Source organism: Equus asinus, chromosome 25 (genome assembly GCF_041296235.1).
Source record: "Equus asinus isolate D_3611 breed Donkey chromosome 25, EquAss-T2T_v2, whole genome shotgun sequence".
NCBI classification, from domain to species: Eukaryota; Metazoa; Chordata; class Mammalia; order Perissodactyla; family Equidae; genus Equus; species Equus asinus.
In genome coordinates, this window is record NC_091814.1 from 30393990 (window position 1) to 30408255 (window position 14266).

Consider the following 14266-nt stretch of genomic DNA (forward strand, 5'->3'; position numbering starts at 1 on the left):
AGCGCGGCCGCCGCGTTGCCCCCGGTTGGGGATTTGAAATTAGGCCTAAACCCCCGGTCACAGCCGCAACTCACTGCCTCTTATCGCATCTCTGGGGCCTCAAAGGAAGGCTGCCCGGCCCGGACGGCTGAAATCCGCCCATTGTTCCCTCCCGGGACCGCAGAACTGCTGCTCAAATCAGCAGGCCATCAGCAGCCTCCGCCGCCCGCGCCGCCGGAAGCACAGGCGGGGCGCCGGGCCCGGGCGGCCTTGGATGTGCGCAGGCGCAGGCCGAGCCTGTTGGGGGAAGACAGGGGCGATCGGAGGTTCTGCGGCCCGCGGCTGCCCTCTCGTGGCACTTGGGCGCTACGGCATGGGCGCTGCCACCCAACCCCGGGAGCCCAGCCAAGCGCTGTGTTTTTCCAGGTCCGCGCAGGGCCAGGGGAACCCTGCGTGTTTGTTTGGTGGGAATGGATTACTGGAAAGCTAGACGGAAGGTACCCTGTAAACCGGCAGGTACTGTATTGTTTGGGAAGCAACAGCCTGTAAAGTAAATGCCAGGTGACAGCACTGCTGGGAACCGCCACCCCCTCCTCCTGGCCTTGGCTTCTCCCTGACCTTGAGCGAGGCGCTGAAGGCAAACAGCTCTGCTGCTGGGGAGGAGGGGGAGGAAGCGGCAGGGGAGGCAAGACTTGGAAATCAGAGCTAGCGCGCCCAGCCCACAAATTCCACCCCCGGGTCTCTAAACAGGTGAATACCACCCCTTTGCCCACCCTACAAAGACATAATATATATGGATTAGTGACAATTCCAGGGAGAAGAGCTTTCTGCAAGGCGTGGGTGAGGGCGGAGGGGTCGCGGGAGACCCACCCGGTGGTAACAGTGCCTGAAGGTTTAGCTGAGGAGAGTGAATCCGCACTGTGGAATGACAATTATGTGCGCTAGTCCGCTTAGGGAAGCACACCACATACAGTTCTCTTTCAATTCTCTTTGCCAGCTGGATGTGCTGAGCCCTCCCCTAATTCCTGATTCTGAGTCCTTGATCTTCTTGGGGTCCACCCTGTTCCTATCTCAAGCAGTCACTGTGGAATGTGTTTCCTCTGCTCTGAGATTTAAAGATGAGTCATGAAGGTCGTCACTCGCCTCTGCCTCTGCTCAACCCCACCTGTATTTTTAGGGCTGTCTGCTGGGGAATGGCTTCTTTAGGGCTTCTCCTCTTTTTCATCCTCTCCCAGCTCCCAACTCCATCCCATTGATGGATATCATCCAGTGCCACCAGAGGGGCTGTGAGTGCCTTGATTTTTGTGCGAGGACAACAACTTCAGGAACAGGAACCAACAAAGGTCTCCCACTTTTGCAGAAGTCATGCATTGCGTTAGAGGCTGTTTCCTTTCTCTAGGCTCTGAACATTTGCCCAGGCTGCAGATGCTGGGAATTTGCTCTATGACCCCACCACACTTGTTCTGCTTAGGGTATCAAAGCTCTTTGTGACCGAGGTTACCGTAAAGATTTCCTGTGGAGGGAGATGCCAGGGACAGAGCATGCATCTGGAAGGCTCACAGCGTGGACTCTGTGTGGTGACACTGAAGTTCCATGTTCTTCAAGAAATGTCTAGACTGGATGACCTCATTGGAGATCTTCTGGCACAAAGCCCTTTTCACACAGCAAACTGAGACCCAGAGAGGGGAAGTGACTGTCCCAGGTCACTCAGCAAGCTGGTGGCCGAGCTGGAATTAGATCTCAGGTCTCCTGACATCCAGTTCAATCATTAATTACACACAGTTGTTGAGGACCTACTATATGCCAGGCACTCTGCTGGGCACTGGGATACAGCTGTGAACAAAATGAAGAGCCTGCATACAGCTTAGATGCTCTGGTGTTTATGTGGGGAGATGGTGGGTAAGCAAATAAACAAATGTATCCCATAATGCCATGTAGTTAGGATCACTAGGAAGCTCTGTGCTCCTCGTCCTCTGTCTTTGGAAGGAAGGGGTTAGAGGCTTGGGAGATGCTCCCTTACGTGTTCACTCATTAAGTAAATATCAGTGAGGCCCCACTGTGTGTTGGGTGCTGTGGCGACACACACGCATAAGAGCAGGATCTGCTTTCAAAAGCGTGCCGCTCAATGGGCAGACAGGGCACACCTCTTAGCATCGTCTTTACATGTACGGCTATTGTTTTTATGCTCCTTGTTTTCCTCTCCTGGTCTCTTCCTAAGAGAAGGCTTGTAGAAAACTCTGATCCTGATGTGGTGTAAATCCCTTCCCCAAAAGGCTTCTGGAATCCAATCGCTGCTACTGACTTATTGAGGGACATCACCCAGTGACCTGGGGAGGCGGTGGGCAGCCCAGCCACAGCCTCTGATAAGGAGAGACAACCCAGCATCCGCCCTGCAGTGAATAATAGAACAAAAAGCTGCCGGCGCCAGCAGGATCAAAGCGCAGGGGTGGTGGTGTCTCTGGGTTAAACACATCAGCAGTGGGGGCTGGAGCAGGTGGTGGACGCAGCTGGGAGGGAAGTCTGGGGTGTGGAGGAACCTTCAGCGGGAGAAAGGATTTCTGTGCCTTACAAGAAGGTCTCCTGTGGCTCTCTTCTGTACCTTCCCTGGAGACCGAGGACTCTTCCCTCCACCCTCCCTCTCCACCACCCCCACCCCCACAGCCTAAAGAGATGGAACGGCTGAGGCAGGAGGCGAGGGGGAAAAGCATACTGTACTAGGAGGCAGGAGACACTGGACCCCTGAGCTTAGGCGTCGCTGAATTATTTCCTAGGACACAGTCCCCTGTTCTGTAAAACGAGGAGGTTGAAATATGGTCTAGAACTTTCTTCCTGCTTTCATAAACTGTATTTTTCCGAAAAGAGGCAAAGAAGATCTATTACTTAGGGTCCCTGTCCAGTTACTTCTAGGCCAGGCAGAGAGATCGCCATAGCTGTCCTGGGCTCCTCCTCAAACTCAGTCTGTAAGCCCCCATTTCTCCAGGGGGCGAGAGGGACCCATAGGAGGGCATGTGGAGGGACTGTATTATTTATTCCCTCATTCCACATGCTCCCACTTGCCATTGGAGAAACCAGAAGCTGCCTTAGAGTAATTTTTTTTGGATGAATGATTCCTGGGATTTTTACCTTAAAAGAATATTTTAAGATGTTAACGTTAGTATTGGTGTCTTTAAATATATACGCAGTTCTAGAGTGGAAGACCCGGGTGGTATGTGATGTTCTGGGGATCTTTGCAGATGTTTATCTCAGTCAAGAAGATGCCCAGGGTTCTTAACACACTTTGAGAACCACACCCTGACCGTTCCTTGTGACCGTGTGTGTGTGTGTGTGTGTGTGCAGGTGAGTGTCCATGCATGTGTGTGTGTGTCTGTGTGTGTGCCTGTGCCCTGAGTCAGCCTGAGTCCTGGGCCTTTTGTCTTTCCTCCTGAATAAGCCAAAGGAGGAGGTCAGTGTATAATTAGAGGAAGAAATGTGTCAGTCAGGAAATAACCCATTTTACTAGTGGAAAGTTATTGAAAGCCCATCCTTTTGTGTGTGAGCACCGGGGCCTTTAGGCAGATGAGGAATCTCAGAACAGAGTGGGAAGATAAACCAGACCAATATTAAAGGCAAAAACTCCCATGTTTGATATAAACCCAAGATTCACGCATGGAACCCAATGCAGGTCCACCCAGACAGAGCACGTAGGGTGCACACACATGCACAGCTCCACACGGGCACTGCACAGACAGACCTGTGGGATGGCACCCCTGCACACGCATGTACACTGAACATCCTCACAGATACATTCAGTATAGGGGAGGGACCCAGGGTTATGGGTTGAACTGTGTCCCCCAAAATATGCTCAAGTCCTAACCCCTGGTACCAGTGAATGTGACCTTATTTGGAAGTTGGGTCTCTGCAGTGTAAACAGGTTTAGATGCGGTCATACTGGAGTGGAATGGGCCCTGATCCAATGTGATTGGTGTCCTTATATAAAGAGGAAAATTTGGATGTAGACAGAGGGAGGATGGAGGCAGAGACTGGAGTGATGCTGCCACAAGCCAAGGAAGGCCTTGGGCTCCCAGAAGCTGGAAGAAGCAAGAAGAGATCCTTCTCTAGGGATGGACGCTGGAGGGACCATGGTCCTGCAATGCCTTGATTTGCACTTCTAGCTCCAGAACTGTGAGAGAATAAATCTCTGTTGTTTTAAGCCCCTCAGTCTGTGGTGCTGTGTCCCGGAAGATGAAGACAACAGATACATAGACTATGTGGTGCATGTCTACACCCAGGATGCACAGGACCTTTGGCACAGGCAGCAAGAGATACTTAGGTCATATAGACTTCCCCTGCTCCTCTGCTCCCTCCCGGCAGCCTCAGCCTTCTTTCTTCTTGACCTCATTCCCCACAGTGGCCTGAGATCACCCCCACCGTCACCACAGCAGCCAACATTTATTGTGCACTTTCCTCTCTGCTGAGCACTAGTCTAAACGCTTAAGGTTAGTTAACCGAATCTTCACAACAACTCTAGGTGTTGTCCCCATTCACGGATGAGGAAACTGAGGCACAGAGAAGTTGAATAACTTGCCCAAGTAAGTGGGGGCAGAGAACTTGGAATTTGGTGTAGATCCTGCTTGTGTCTGCCACACCAGGGAAACGACTCTTTTCTCCGGATTCTGTTAAGGACTGTGTTCCAAGTAATACCTGGGGTGTCAGTCGCCTGCTTTATGGGTCCTGGGCTGTGATGTCCACAGCTAGACCTCTGACACTAAAGGTCTCCTCTCCACCTCCACCTCAGCCTGTCAGACCTGCGATGAGCTGTTTGAAGCAGTAGGAGCGGGGGGGGGGGGGAACAACATGGGCTCAGAGCATCCATCCCCCTCCTCCTTGACTTCTTGTTTTGATTGAGGAATATTTTCGTACCATAAGATGCACACATTTTGAAGTGTACAGTTGGATGAGATTTAGGAATATAACCACCACTCCGATTACAAAAGACCATTTCTGTCACCACAGAAAGTTCCCTTGTGCCCCTTCAAAGTCGATTGCCATCTCCACCCCAGGCGACACTTGATCCCATTTCTACTACTGTAGATTAACTTTGTGTGTTCTCTAACTTCACATACTTGGAAATACATAATACGTACTTTTTTACTTATGTGGCTCCTTTTACTCAGCATGATGTTTTTGAGATTGAGGCTTGTAGTTACATATGCCAATAGTTATTCTTTTCTTTGTTGCTGAGTAGTATTCCATTGAATGGATGTACTCCCATTTATTTATCCATCCACGTGTTGATAGACATTTAGGTCATTTGCTGCCTTGGCTATTACAAATAAAGTTACTGTGAACATCTGGATATAAGTCTTTGTGTGAACATGTGCTTCCATTTCTCTTGGGTAAATACCTAATAGTTGAATGGCTGTTGTATGTTTAACTTTCTCAGAAACTGCAAAACTCTTTCCCAAAGTGGTTGTACTATTTTACGCTCCCACCAGCCGCGTAGGAGCATTCCAGTTGCTCCACACTCTCACCAGGACTCGGTATTGTATTTTTAATAACTTAGTTGTTCTATTGGCTATGAAGTGGTTTTAATTTGTATTTCCCTGACAACTGAAGATGCTGGCCATCTTTTAATGTGTTTATTGGACATTTCTAGACCTTCTTTTGTGATTTAAGTCTTTTTCCAATTTTAAAATTGAATTCTTTGTTTTCTTATGACTGAGTTGTAAGTGTTCTTTATATATTCTGGATATAGGTCTTGTGTCAGATATAGAAATTGTGAATGTTGTTTCCAAGGCTGTGGCTTGCCTTCTCACTTTTTAAAGTTTAATTTAATTTAATTTATTATTTATTTATTTTTTAATATTGGCACCTGAGCTAACATCTGTTGCCAATCTTTTTTTTTCTTTCTTCTTCTTCTCCCCAAAGCCCCCCAGTATGTAGTTGTATATTCTAGTTCTAAGGCCTTCTGGTTGTGCTATGTGGGACACCGCCTCAGCATGGCCTGATGAGCGGTGCTGGGTCTGCCCCCAAGATCTCAACCGGCGAAGCCCCAGGCTGCCAAAGCAGAGTGGTGAACTTAACCACTCAGCCACAGCCCTCCTTTCATTTTTTTAAGACAATGATTTTGAATTCTTTGTCAGGCAGTTTGTAATTTCTTCAGGGTTGGTTACTGAGCTTTATTTTGTTCCTTTGGTCGAGTCATGTTTCTCTGATTCTTTTTGCTCCTTGTAGCCTCGCATTGGTGTCTGTGCATTTGAAGAAGTCGTCACCTCTTCTGGTCTTTGCAGATTGGCTTCATCAGGGAAGGCCCTTCACTAGTCAGCCCAGCCAAAGACTCTGGGCAGGCCAGTTGGCGAGGACACAGTTGGTGAAGTGGGCCTGCTTTTGGGGTCCCCAAGCAGGCCTGGTGCCAGGGCAGGACACACAATTAAGGAAGTAAACACCACATTGATGTCATCTTTGTCTGTATCTCAACAACCATAGTTGTAAGCTCCCTTGGTCCTCTTTTGGTAGAAGATGGGGTCTGAATAAATGATAACATAAAGCCAGATGAAGTTACTGAGCAGAACTCTCAGACTCTGCAAACTCAAGGAGTCCTGTTTGCTCAGATCTCTATTCTCTCTCTCTTCCTGTAATCTGCAGCCTCTATGCTATTTTGGCAGTCCCTCCACCTGCAGTCCTCCTTAAACTCAAGAATACACTCAGATACACACAAACATGCAGATAACCTCAAGCCACCAGGCCCTGTATCAGACACTTGGGAACCTTGAACCAGAAATTGGTGGACACAAAGAAGACCTAGAAGTGGTTGCCCTCCCTATCCCCAGGGAGTTTGTGATGAATGATGGAGACAAAGGTCTTTAGGAAGTGGGTAGGAGAAACTTTACAAAACCGGTACAGAGAAACACATCTGTTAACATATGTACTACTAATAATAGGGAAGAGGGGCTTTAATAGAAGAGGGGCATCTGGAGACTGGAAGGGGCCCACAAAGCTGTAAACTCAGCTCCTGTTGAGATTCAGGAGGTCATCCCTGCTCCTGATCCTTTCTTGACAAACAGCTTGAATTTGTGAGATAAAGTTTGACGATGGCAAGGAGGTGCTATTTGTAGCCTATATTAATGAGGTTTTGTATGACAGGAACACAGCTCATACTACCCAGCGAAAAGGAAATATTTTGGCCCATATGACTGAAAATCTAGAGGGTATGTCTGTGGCCGGCATGGCTGGGTTCAGGGACTTCCACAGTGTCATCAGGGTTTAGTCTCTCCATATTGTGGGCAGGCGTTCTGGTCATGGTGAGCACAGTGGCCACCAGTAGCCTAAGGCTCACATGCCACCAGATTAGCAACTCCAGGAAGACTAAAGCTTTTTCCCCAATAACTTTGGAAGAAAAGTTCTATGGAAGGATCTGATTGGCTGGGTTTGCGTCACATGACCATCCCTGATCCAATACTGTGGCCAAGGGCATGAAGTATTCTGATTGGCCAGGCCAGAGTCTTGTGCACACCCCTGAAGAAAGGCACTGATAGTCCCATCTAAACCACTAGGAATGGATTCCCTACAGAAGAGAGTTCTTTTATCAGAAGAAGTGGGGAGGTGGGTTCTGGACAGGGAATACAATAGCAGCCCACTACACAGTCCAAACCCTAACTCCATGTATGACTATATAAAGCAAATTAATTGACCTAGTTATGCATCAGTTTCCAAAGGAGAAATAACATTCCTGATCTATGTAATAATTACACGTGGATGACATGAGGCTAATGGTCACGAATGCACTCCGAGATGAAAGGGGGTATGTATTCTGCTCAACTGTCGCCATGGCACAGACGTTGTCCATGTGGGAAGCTGCAGAGAGAGTGGCTCCTCTCCCTGAGCCTTTTTATCTTGGTAACCAACTGAGGTAGCAGAGAGTTGTCCTTGGAAAGACAAAGGCACAGAGATCGCTAGAAATAACAAGCAAGAAGGGTTCCAATCCCGCCCCTCCTCTCTCCCTGCATGGGGTCCCATGACCACAGGCTCGCACCCCAGAACACAGGGACTGCATCAAGTAGGTGGGCCTTGAGGACACACACTGTGTGGCCTTCTTCCCTCCACCCACTCCCACCCCAGCACAAGTGGCAAATAAGATTACAGAAGCCATGGAAGGCAGCATTCGGAAATTTAAAAGATAAACGCTCACGGGGTAATTGAATAGCATTCTGCTGAAAAATGAGCTCTCAGAGCTGGTAATCAAGACTCTGCCGTTACCACAGGGGCGCTCCCCTGCCTCGCTTTGCAAACCCAGCAGCATTAACCCTTCGGAGGCTCTGCTAGGGGAAGGCAGCTTTTGTAAAGTTATTTGAAGACTCACTGGAACAGTCTGATGATGGAGGGAGCTCCGTGTCCTCAGGAGTGTTCAAGCAGGGGATGGAGGAGAGGGGTGAACCTTCTGATTGCTAAGGGATCTATCAGCACCGAGATTCTGATTTTTCAGACTCAACCATCAGGTATCTATTGAGAGCATACTATATTATCCAGCACCAGTCTCAGTACTGTGGGATAAAAACACGAATAAATAATAATAATGCAGCAAATAGTTTATATAGCAGTTAGTACGCACCAAGCATAATTTTAAGTGCTTTTCATATAGGAACTAATTTGATCCTAACAACAACCGTAGGAGTAGGTACCTACTACTGTCCCGATTTTACAGTTGAAGAGACTGAGGCACAGTTGAAGTAACTTACCCAAGTTCACATAGCTAGTGAGGAGAGCATGGGATTCAGATCCAGGCGACAGGAGAAAGAATATAATACACATATTGATCACACAGGCCCCATGTGAATTCACCATCTTGTTGGAGAGAGCAGAGAGTCTGAAGGTTTGAAGATGAGGGGCTGGGGACAATGGGAGAGATGGATGAGATCCGGAGTTGAAGGACCATTTGGGCCCGTTCTGATTCTGTCAATCCTCCACCTCCATGGCCTGGCCTTCTCCAGCCACCCTTGGGCTGAGGATGGATGCTGTCCCCTGGAACCATTACTCACAAAAGTGCTGGCAACCTCGACCCCTCCAATCCCACCTCCCTCTCTCCTTTTTCTCCCTCTCTCTGGTTATTGTAATTATTTGGGAATTTACAGAATAATCCGTCACCAAGTCCTCCAGAACAAATTGAATGTCAGGTTTATAAAACAACCTAATAAAGCAGATGGCATTACCCACTGGTAAATCTCTTCCTCATTTCCTGCCCCACCCCCTCCCCACTTCAGTGTCTCGGAAAGCTGACAGATTATCCATTTACAGGCAGATTAATCCTGAACAGTATAAACATGGGGAGAAAATTACACTTTCTTGTCTCCATAATTGATAAGAAGGATGCATTAATCTATAAAACCCAGAGGAAAGCCCATCTGTCTGCCCAGGCAGATGTGGGGGTGTCTGGGAAGGAAGGAGACCCATCCATCTGTCTGTCTGTCTGTCTGCCTGCCTTTTTATCAGAAATCACTTTCCCAGGGGCTGGTCTCCTCTTTCTGGCCCTGGCAGTTGGGTACCTGCAACCTTAGACAGCCCCCATCCCTGTTCATGAGGCAGGCAGGGCTCAAAGTCCAACATTTCAGGATCCAGGCCTGGGGCAGAGGCTCCACCACCACTTTCTTCTTTCCAAAAGCTCCAACAATTGAGAAGTCCATCAGCCTTGCTCTGTGGTGGTTCCATAAATTTGCCTCAGCTGTCCGCTGACTGGCCTTTGAGGGGATTCCAAGAAGAATTTGTTCAATGAGATTGCCATTTAATTTGCTCCCTACTCTCTACTGTTGCTTTAAAACTTTTTGCAAATTTACATACTTCCCTCCCCTCCCTTTCCTCCTCTTCTAGCACCTTCCCTGGTGGAGGCAGCTGTGAGGCATTAATTGTCTCCTTGAGGCCTGTCAGAGCTGTCAGGAAATGTCACACTGGCCAAATCCTCTCTCTGCAGAGGGATGGGGGTGGAGAGAGGGTTTCTGAGCAGACTGCTCCAGAAACAATTGTCCCCCTCCCAAGTAGGAGACAGACAGCGACAGGGACAACAAACACCCACCCCCTCATCCAGCCCCCAACCCCATTGGAAGAATTTAGGGCAGGATCCTCTGTCCTTGCGCCTGGGATGGCTTGAGGTAGGGATGGAGGGAGCGTGGTATGTGGGATGGATTTATCTAGAGTGGGAGAGAGGATCCAGGGGAAGTTTTGGCAGATTCCCATTTGACCAGAACGACCCTCCTGGCCAGTTGGACCTCAAATGAGAGAGGGAGGAGATAAAAATGGGGATGGGGAGGGAGACAGGCAGAGGAGACAGCCAGAAAACACTGAGGGACCAGGAGAAAGGCAAGATGGGAGACAGAATAATGGAGAAGTAGAGAAGTCTATGGCAAGAGCTCATAATTCCTGCCTTAAGGATGGGTGGGCCTCTCTTACGATCTGGGAATCTCTGTTCCCTTAGCCTCTACTGCACTGCTTCCCCCAGAGCACAGCGAGGGTGCTGGCCTCCAGACAAGTAGGCACATTCCCAGTGCATCCCCCCAACTTCGTGTGGAGGTGCACTGGGTGCCAAGAGTTTGAAAGAAGGGCAGAAACCTCTCATAGGTGTATTGTACTTCAAAAAACACTTCACACCCAGCCCCTCCACTGCAGACTTCTCCAAAGAGCTGGGCTGTGGAAGAAAGTGCCATGGACTGAAGTGTGGTCCCCCAGGACCACTGTTCTCTGCTGGGTGTTGGTGCTCCTAACAAGTGTTCCAGTCTTTGCCTTTGGACTCGAAGCTCTTAGCACAGATGACACCTACTACTCCTGGCTGGAGTTTGCAGATGGCTATAACCATGGTTTCCCAGAGGGTGTCCCTTTGAGCACCAACGGTACTTGAGCTGTTCTCTGGGTTCCACAGTTAAACACATTTGGGAGATGCTGGGCTAACAAAGTTAAACAATGTCATTTCCTCTATTTTACTTTTGGTATTTTTTGCTTTTCTTCTCTTCTCTACTCTGGCTGATTTTTCTCTACTTCTTTCTGTTTTTTCTTCTTGCCCTCTATGTTATAAAGCACTGATTGTGGGTTTGATACAACCCCAGTGAAAGTGTAAATACTAATTCATTTTGGTTTCATTCTTTCCTTTTTAAAATAAATGATTAGGTTCTACACGTATATTTTCAAAATTGACAATTATAATTTTAAAGGAGAAAAAAAATTACTGACTCTGACCCTAGGGTCATGAAAGCCTGGAAGTAATATTATTCCGTTTTCATTTACTAATGTTAATAAAAATCATTGCAACATGAATTGTAAAGTAATGATATGTAAATTATCTAGAGAAACCAACAAAGCACTTAATTTTAGCCCCTTAAATGTAGTAATTAATGCTGGATGAACATCTAAGGTTTGGGTGTTAGTTTTAATAGGTATAAGTTGAGCGATAAAATGAAATTTTTTACTTAGTCTGTTTCTAAGAGTCTCAAACTGCTTCAACCAATTAACTTATTACTGTCTCCAGAGGCAACTTTTGTACCTTTTTAATAGGGAAAACTGAGTTTCTTCGTTTTGCCACTGTATTTTCATAAAGTGACAAACCAGAATCAGTCCCTCACATGCTGACCAAAAAGCAGCCTGTTCTTGTTTTTTTTTCTTCTTTTTGCAAAGCCCTGTGTTAGACATCCTCAGAAAATACAGGAAAAGCAAGAAATGCTATTCCTACCCTTAAAAAGACAAGATGGAGTGAGAAAACATGTCCCTCCTGAAGATGTCATTAAGAACTTCAGAAAACAAAGCCAGGTGGTTTTAAAAAAAAAGGTACCCTCATTCACTGCTTGAGGGAATGTAAAAAGTGGATGTAGCCACTAAGGAAAACAGTATGGAGATTTCTTAAAAAATTAAAAATAGTAATACCATATGACCCAGCTATCCCACTACTGACTGTTTATCCAAAGTACTTGAAGTCAACAATACAAAGAGACTTATGCACTCCTATGTTCACTGCAGTATTATTCACAATAGCCAAGATGTGGAAGTAACCCAAGGGCCCATCGACTGACGATTGGTTAAGAAGATGTGGTATATATATATACATGGAGTACTACTGAGCCATAAAAAAGACAAAATTGTCCTGTTCACAACCACATGGATGGACCTTGAGGATATTTTGTGAAGCAAAATAAGCCAGACAGAGAAAGACAAACACCATATGCTTTCACTCTTTTGTGGAAGATAAACTTACGGACAAAGAGAGCAATTTAGTGGTTACCAGGGGGAAGAGGGATGGGAGGTGGGCCCAAGGGGTGAAGGGGCACATTTATATGTCTGACAAATAATAATGTACAACTGAAATTTCACAATGTTATCAACTATTATGACGACAATAATTAAAAAAAGGTTAAGTGAAACAACACTGGAGAATGAAGAGCTAGGTTCTTATGTGTCACCTCTCATGGCTTTGCTCACACTGTCCCCTGTGCCTAGACTGCCTCTCCCACATTCTGTATACTTGCTTAAGTCTGGCATCTCCTTCCATTCACCAACTTGGTAGAATTGACTACTCATCTTCTGAGCCCTCAGTGTATCTGCTCTGTATTTCTGTTAACATCTTACTGAATTTTCACTTTATTCCGTGGTGGCAGATTCAAGAGTCAAGAAGCTTAATGAACCCCAAACAAGGTGAATTCAAAGAAAACCATATCTAGACTCATCATAATCAAAATGGTGAAAATTAAAGCAAAGAAAAACTTGTGAAAGCAGCCAATGGAAAAAGTACACTTTTTTTTGTAATAGAATGACTGGAGATTCCTCATTAGAAATCCTGAGAGTCAGAACACTATGGAACATCATCTTTAAAGTGCTGAAAGAAAAGAACTGTCAACTCAGAATTCTATATCCCTCAAAAATATCCTTTAGGTATGAAGTCAAAATTAAGCGTTTCTCAGATGAAGGAAAAATAAGAGAATTTGTCACTAGAATATTTGTTCTGTAAGAATTGTTGAAGGAAGCTCATCAGGCTGGAGGAAAATGACAACAAAAGAAAGCTGAGTCTTGGGGAATGAAGGAAGAGAAGCAGAAGTGGTAAATATCTGGGTAAATATGAGACCAATATCTTTTCCCCTTTAAGTTCTTTAAAACACATATGACTATTGAAAGCAAAGATTGTAAAATTATCTGGTGAAATTTTTAATGTATGAGGATATAATACAAATGACAATGATAACATAAAGGTCATTTCAGAGGAATAGGAAAGGGGTTTATATAATTGCAAAGCTTCTAAATTTTACTTGAATATTAAAGTATATGTATTATAATCTCTAGAGCAAATACTACAGAGTAATGCAAAAATGCCAATGATAAGTTAAAATAGAATACTAAAACTTATTTTAATAATCTGAATGAAGGCTGGAAATGGAAGATAGCAGTATAGAAATAGAGGGGAAAAAAGAAAACATAATAAAATAGTAGAACTAAATACAACAATATCAATAATTACATTCAATGCTAGTGGTCTAAACCTTTCAATTAAAAGGGAAAGATTGCTAGAGTGGATTAAAAAGCAAGTCCCTGTTCTTTTCTTTTTTTTTTAAGGAGATTAGCCCTGAGCTAACTGCTGCCAATCCTCTTTTTGGTGAGGAAGACTGGCCCTGAGCTAACATCCATGCCCATCTTCCTCTACTTTATATGTGGGACACCTACCACAGCGTGGCTTGCCAAGTGGTGCCATGTCTGCACCTGGGATCTGAACCGGCGAACCCCGGGCCGTCAAAGCGGAATGTGTGCACTGAACGGCTGCACCACCAGGCTGGCCCGCAAGTCCCTGTTAAACACTACCTTCAAGGGACACACTTTAAATAAAAAGACACAGATAGATCGAAGGTAAATAGATATCATGCAAATAATAAGCATAAGAAGGCAATAATGGCTATTTTAAAATCAGATAAAATAAGTTTCCAGATAAAGAGTATCACTACAGTTAAAGGACATTTCATACGATAAAAAGGACAGTTCATTAGGAAAACAAAACAATTATAAACTTATATGAACCTAATAACACAGCCACTCCAATCTTAGGAATAAAAACAATAAAGAGGAATGAACTTTGCTACACAGCATGGATGAATCTCAAGTCACTATACCAAATGAAAGAAGCCAGGAAAAAAAAGTACATACTATATAGTCCTATATATATATATTTTATAATTATATATATAAATATATATATTATATATATATAAAATTTCAGAAAATGCACACTAATCTATAATGACAGAAAAAAGATCAATGTTTTCGTGGAGGTGGAGGGAGGGATGGATGCATGGAT

At 45.5% G+C, this 14266-nt stretch overlaps 1 long non-coding RNA gene across 1 annotated transcript; it reads left to right on the forward strand.

Moving 5' to 3' along the window:
- The first annotated feature begins 355 nt into the window (after nt 1-355).
- LOC139041948 (uncharacterized) lies at nt 356-1905 on the forward strand. Its single transcript, XR_011497991.1, has 2 exons — nt 356-495; nt 1215-1905. It is a non-coding gene; the product is annotated as an uncharacterized lncRNA (long non-coding RNA).
- Nucleotides 1906-14266: the final 12361 nt, after the last annotated feature.